We start from the raw sequence: 7,272 nt of genomic DNA, 5'->3' as shown, positions 1-7,272 counted from the left end.
AACTCTCCAAATTGCTGCCTGGGGTCCAGACTGCCTCGGGACCTGTATCCAGCAGAGACCTCAACCGGTGATTCTGGTAATCACCACCAGGATTTCAGTACCTCCTCAATATTCTGAGTTCATGGACGTCTTCTCTAAGGAGAAAGCTGAGATCCTTCCTGGCCATCAAAGGTTTGACTGCGCTATCAATTTACTACCCAATACCAGCCCACCCAGGGGGCGGGTCTATCCTCTCTCCGGACCCAAATCACAGGCCATGTCACAGTACATTAAGGAGAACCTCGAATGGGGTTTATCCGCCCCTCTACGTCTCCTGCAGGGGCGGGGTTTTTCTTTGTTCCCAAAAAAGATGGGTCGTTGAGACCTTGCATTGACTACAGAGGACTCAACGCTATCACTCGCAAGGATAGATATCCTCTTCCACTAATACCGAACTGCTCGATCAATTGCATGATGCCAAGGTTTTTTCTAAGCTTGGTTTACGAGGTGCTCATAACCTGGTCCGAGTTAAACCTGAAGACGAGTGGAAGACCGCTTTTAACACTCGAGACGGCCACTACGAATACCTTGTCATGCCGTTTGGCCTATGTAACGCACCTGCGGTCTTCCAAAATTTAATGAATGAGGTTTTCTGGGACATGTTGTATAAACAAGTGATCATTTATCTGGATGATATTCTTATCTACTCAAAGGACCTGGCTACTCATCACAAGGATGTCAGACAAGTTCTACAATGTTTAAGAGAGAACCAGTTGTTTGTTTAATTGGAAAAATGTCTTTTTGAGAGACAGTCAATACCCTTTTTGGGATTTATTGGGTCAACCACAGGGTTTCTAATGGACCCGGATAAGGTGGCTAGTATTCGTGATTGGCCATGCCCAGTGGGGCTTCGAGCTATTCAACGATTTCTTGGCTTTGCCAATTTTTATCGGAACTTCATTCCACATTACTCATATCTAGTGGCACCAATTACAGCTCTGACTAAGAAGGGGACTGAGACCAAGGAATGGCCCGGTGAAGCCGTACAAGCATTTGAGAGACTCAAGACCGCTTTCCTACAGAAACTTGCCTCCATCATCCGGACCCCACGCGACCATTTACTGTGGAGGTGGATGCCTCCGAAGTGGCAGTGGGAGCAGTGCTCAGCCAACATTCAGATCAAGGCACCTTATTCCCATGCTCATATTTCTCCCGGAAGTTTTCTCCTGCCGAGAAGAATTATGGAATCGGTGACAAGGAATTATTGGCCATCAAGATGGCTTTCGAAGAATGGAGGCAATGGTTAGAAGGGGCGCAACACACTATTACGGTGTACACCGACCATAAGAATTTAGAATATCTCAACAAGGCCCAGCGCCTCAACCCTCGCCAGGCCCGCTGGTCACTATTCTTTTGTCGTTTTGACTTCGTTCTACGCTATCGTCCAGCGGCCAAGAATATCCGCACGGATACCCTTTCCAGATCGTGTGAGACAGAAGACACACAAGAGAACTATATTATAGACCCAACTAAAGTGATTCTCGCTACTACTAAGACCGCACCTCCAGGGAGGACGGTAGTACCACTTCGACTTCGCCCCAAGGTACTTTCCTGGGCCCATGACTCTCTCTTGGCAGGCCATCCCGGGAGAGCACGCACCTTGGAGCTGTTATCCCGTTATTATTGGTGGCTCAGATGAAAGGGGATGTGCGGGCCTATGTAATATCTTGCCCAAAGTGTGCTCAGCAAAACCTCTACCTGGCTGACCCTGGGGCCTCCTCCAGCCCCTTCCTCCTCCTCAAGAACCCTGGACCCATATATCCACAGATTTCGTAGTAGATCTTCCTCTGTCTTGCAGGAATCAGGTAATATGGGTTGTTGTCGACCGTTTCTCTAAGATGGTACACTTCGTGCCCTTGCCCAAATTACCATCCGCTCCCGAATTAGCTGACCTATTCTCTCTGCATATCTTCTGCCTCCACAGACTTCCTCTACATATAACTTCTGATAGAGGCCCCCAATTTACAGCCAAATACTGGAGTGCGCTTTGTAAGAAATTCAGCATACAACTAGACTTTACTACAGCTTTTCACCCGCAAGGGAACGGATAGGCGGAACGTGTCAATAGAGGATTAAAGACTTTCTTACGCCTTTTTGTGAATCATCGCCAGGATGATTGGGCCAACCTACTACCTTGGGCCCAATTCTCTCATAACTCCCATGTACACTCGGCTACTGGACAATCTCCATTTCAGATTGTTTTTGGCAAACAACCACGACCTCCTCTACCTCTACCTCTTACTGTGGCCTCTCCTGCTGCTCAACTATTGGCACAACGGCTCCATGACCTCTGGGAGGCTACTAATGATTACCTTTACCGGGCGGCCGAGACCGCTAAACGGATGTCTGATAAGCATCGTCGTCCAGCTCCGCAATTCAATGTGGGAGACCGGGTCTGGCTCTCTACCTGTCATTTACGCTTCCGGGTCCCTTCCATGCAACTAGCTCCCAGATACATCGGACCATACATCATCCACAAATGCCTGGGTCCGGTAACTTATTGATTGCGACTTCCCACCAGTCTTCGCATTCATAATTCCTTTCACGTCTCCTTGTTAAAGCCTCTGATTTCTTCTTCCTTTCATAATGCTCCACATCAATCTCCGACTATCAAGACGGAGGAGGAGGCCATTTACCAAGTCCGAGAGATTTTGGATGTTCGCCGCAACCACAGACGGTGGGAGTATCTGATCGCTTGGGAGGGGTTTGGACCGGAGGAGAACTCCTGGGAGCCATCATCAAATATTTTGGATAAATCCCTACTTCATCAATTTCATCAGATGTATCCTTCCAAGCCGGGCCCTTCCAGGAGGGGGCGTAAGAGGGGGGATACTGTTGTGGTTCCCGGCCACGCTCACCCGCGGCCAGGACCCCCTACCTTGCGTGGACTGCTGGCACGGGGATGCAATCAGGGCAGCCCGCAGTCCATGGGCCTCGGCAGCATGGTTCCTGAGCGTCGGGGAGCAGCGTCGAAGAAGACGTGGCAAACCCCGCCTCTTAAAGGGGCAGCCGTGCGAAGACCAGGCCGGCCCTGGAAGATGACGTCAGACGCCAGGGAGATTTAAACTCCCTCAGAGGTAGAGTGGATGCCTTTGCAACAGGTTCCTGTGGATGTGGTGTTTCCCTGGTTCTTCGTTTGGCTGATTCGGATTGGATACTGGACTGAGTTGTTTGCCACCTGCCTTGACCCATGCCTGGATACTGGACTGAGTTGTTTGCCACCTGCCTTGACCCATGCCTGGATATTGGACTGAGTTGTTTGCCGCCTGCCTTGACCCGTGCCTGAATACTGGACTGAGTTGTTTGCCGCCTACCTTGACCCTTGCCTGGATACTGGACTGAGTTGTTTGCCGCCTGCCTTGACCCTTGCCTGGATACTGGACTGAGTTGTTTGCCGCCTGCCTTGACCCGTGTCTGGATACTGGACTGAGTTGTTTGCCGCCTGCCTTGACCCTTGCCTGGATACTGGACTGAGTTGTTGCCGCCTGCCTCGACCCTTGCCTGGATTTGGACTAGTACCCGCCTTCACTCGGAGGACGTCTTCGAGATCAGTTGCAGAATTCCACCAGCCGGAGACGAGTTGCCTGGCTCCTCAGGTGAGTGTCATCTCTCGTGCCAGTCTGAGGGTCCACTACCCTAACAGTTTCTCTTGGCTCTTAGTAACCTTTTTTTTTTTAATTCTATTTACCTTCCACCCCCGCCATTAATGTAGAGAGCAGTGTTGGACCTGCATCTAAGTGAAATAGCTTAATTTAGTTAGGGGTATTAACCACTGCAATAAGCAAGCTACACCCATGCTTATCTGTTTATTCAGACTATATAATTCAGTCCTTGTTGATTGTTGCCTGAATATAGATCCACCTTTCTTCATTCCCCCCTGCCGTTGAAGCAGAGCGCTATGCTGGCTTTGGTTTGAAAGTGAAATATCAGACTTGCTTCCCTGTCATTGAAGCAGAGGGCTATGCTAGATATGTGTGAATTGTCAAAATTTCCTCCCCTGCCGTTGAAACAGAGGCCTATGCTTGATATGTGTGAATTGACAAAATTTCCTCCCCTGCCGTTGAAGCAGAGAGCTATGCTGGATATGCGTCAATTGACAAAATTTCCTCCCCTGCCGTTGAAGCAGAGGACTATGCTGGATATGCGTGAATTGACAAAATTCCCTCCCCTGCCGTTGAAGCAGAGGGCTATGCTGGATATGCATGAATTGACAAAATTTCCTCCCCTGCCGTTGAAGCAGAGGGCTATGCTGGATATGCGTGAATTGTCAAAAATTTCCTCCCCTGCCGTTGAAGCAGAGAGCTATGCTGGATTTGCGTTGAAAGTGAAGTATCAGGTATTTTTTTGGTTTGAGGTAGTAACCACCGTAACAAGCAAGCTACTCCCTTGCTTTTATGTGGTTGCAAATCCTTTTTTCCACATTTCTTCTTGCCATTGAAGCATTTCTTCTTGCCGTTGAAGCATTGTTTTTTTTAAAAAAGTTTTGGCTTATTTTTGAAACTTAATGCTTGTCAAGCTTAGCAAGCTATGTCAACGTCCCGACATTGTCTGATGTTAAAAATATAGCCTTAAACAAGCTATATCAACATCCTGACTTATCTGATGTAGAAGAAGGATATTGTTTCTGACAAAGAGCCACTCCACCCCCTTTTCTGTCCTCTCTGTCATTCTTTAACAAGTTATAGCCTGGTATTGCCATATCCCAATCATGAGATTCCGTGAACCATGTCTCCATGACAGCAACAACGTCCAAGTCTGCCTCCACCATTAAGGCCTGCAGATCTGGGATTTTATTGCCCAAACTACGAGCATTTGTGCTCATGGCTTTCCAGCTTTTCTCGTTCAGGTTACTGCTTTTCTTGGACTCCTTTTGTGACTTATTTAGTTGAGTTGTGTTATCCACTTCACTTCTATTTGGGGGGTGAAATTCTAATTTCTTTCTTCCACCCCCAGCATCAATTTTAAATGCCTTATGACATAGGATTTGAATTTATCACTTAGGATCCTTTTTCCTGCCACAGACAAAGTGCTTTTTATTGTTCCATACATGGCCCCAGCCCCCAATAAATCCAAAAATGTGTTCCTTACACCAGGATTTGAGCCATACATTATAGTTATTAATATGGCTTAGCCTCTCCTTCCCCTTTCCATGAACAGGTAACACTTCTGGAAAGGCAATTGTTGTCACCATGTGACTAATTTGCTTTGCTAGAGACTGGACATCTCTCTGTACCGCTTGGATGCTGTTTCTAGCAAGGTCGTTGGTTCCCAGATGGATGATAATATCAACTTTAGAGTCTTTGCTTTCCTCTTTGATCACTTTGCATCTTTGATCACTTTGCATTGGGAACTGAATTCACTTTGGAGCTGGGATCTTCAATGAGCCAGAGCCAGAACCTTTCCTGCTAAAGTTAAGTCCATTTTGGTTGTTATCTGTTGTTATCTGTGCTTAGAAGTAGGGCATTATATCTGCCAAAACTAGTGCACTGTCCTTTAAAAAAAAAAGCACAACTGAAATAGATATTTGGGAGGGCTGTAGTCTGCTTTAAACTGTTTCAGCCATTAGTTCAAAAGCAGTCCCTTCCTCCTCAGACTGGGTTTGTAAGGGGAGGCAGTAATTGGATTAAGTTGCCAGAGCCTCATGTGCATTGGGAACTGAATACACTTTGGAGCTGGGATCTTCAATGAGCCAGAGCCAGAACCTTTCCTGCTAAAGTTAAGTCCATTTTGGTTGTTATCTGTTGTTATCTGTGCTTAGAAGTAGGGCATTATATCTGCCAAAACTAGTGCACTGTCCTTTAAAAAAAAAAGCACAACTGAAATAGATATTTGGGAGGGCTGTAGTCTGCTTTAAACTGTTTCAGCCATTAGTTCAAAAGCAGTCCCTTCCTCCTCAGACTGGGTTTGTAAGGGGAGGCAGTAATTGGATTAAGTTGCCAGAGCCTCATGTGCATTGGGAACTGAATACACTTTGGAGCTGGGATCTTCAATGAGCCAGAGCCAGAACCTTTCCTGCTAAAGTTAAGTCCATTTTGGTTGTTATCTGTTGTTATCTGTGCTTAGAAGTAGGGCATTATATCTGCCAAAACTAGTGCACTGTCCTTTAAAAAAAAAGCACAACTGAAATAGATATTTGGGAGGGCTGTAGTCTGCTTTAAACTGTTTAACACCCTCCCACCCTACCCCTCTACCCACCCACCCCTAGGTTTGTGTTTCTTATATAACCTGCCTAGATTCATAAATGGCAACAAGGTAAATTAGTATTTCCATAATTGCTATTCATCAAAAGTCAAAACCTACCAAAATGAGGATTATCCAATGTAACTGCTGTGGAGCCTTTATTCTGAGGGAAAGCATCTGGAAACTTAGAGCTTGCCCAATTTGTGCACAACTCTCTTCCTTGAAAAAGGAGCTGAATGAGGTTAAAGCTCAATTAGCTTCAATTACAAGAATTACACCCACATTGCATTACTCGGAAAATAATTCCCCAACATCACAAAAAAACCAGAAGTCAAGAAAAAGAGATTCATTAGGCTCAGGCAGGACCCACAGTCACCCATTCTTGAGAGATGGACAGCCAACAGATACACCCCCCCACTCAAACAGGTCATTAAGAAATTCTTTAAAATCCAGGATTACAGTGGGCTCTGGTAGAATTAGACCTGTGATGAGGAGACGCACAATGTACCAAATGCAAAAAGAACAACAAGCCTTCTCTATATTAAAAACTGAAGAAGTTCTTGAGAAAAACATTGAAGTGTTACCAGAAAAGAGAAAACAAACACAATGCATGCAGAATTTCAAGTTCCATAACCAAAAGAAAAATCTAATTGAGATGGATAACTCTGTCAACAGTGGCAGAACTGCAAAAGGAAAGAGTGAAGTGAATAACAAATCTCAAATAAAATCTCATAAGGAGTCCAGGAAAAGCAATAACCTTAAAGAGAGAACCTGGAAAGCTATGACCACAAATGCTCATAGTTTGGGAAATAAAATCCCAGATCTGCAGGCCCTAATGACAGAGGCAGAATTGGACATTGTTGCTATCACAGAAACATGGTTCACAGAATCTCATGATTGGGATACAACAATACCAGGCTACAACTTGTTAAGGAAGGACAGAGAGGACAGAAAAGGGGGAGGTGTGGCTCTTTATGTCAGAAACAAGCATCTGAGCTGCAAGGAAGTTGGGGCAAGGAAGAAGCTCTATGGGTCGACCTAAAAAAAGATGAC

Source organism: Rhinatrema bivittatum, chromosome 1, assembly GCF_901001135.1.
Source record: "Rhinatrema bivittatum chromosome 1, aRhiBiv1.1, whole genome shotgun sequence".
Lineage (NCBI taxonomy): Eukaryota > Metazoa > Chordata > Amphibia > Gymnophiona > Rhinatrematidae > Rhinatrema > Rhinatrema bivittatum.
Note: the sequence above shows the minus strand (reverse complement) of the source record.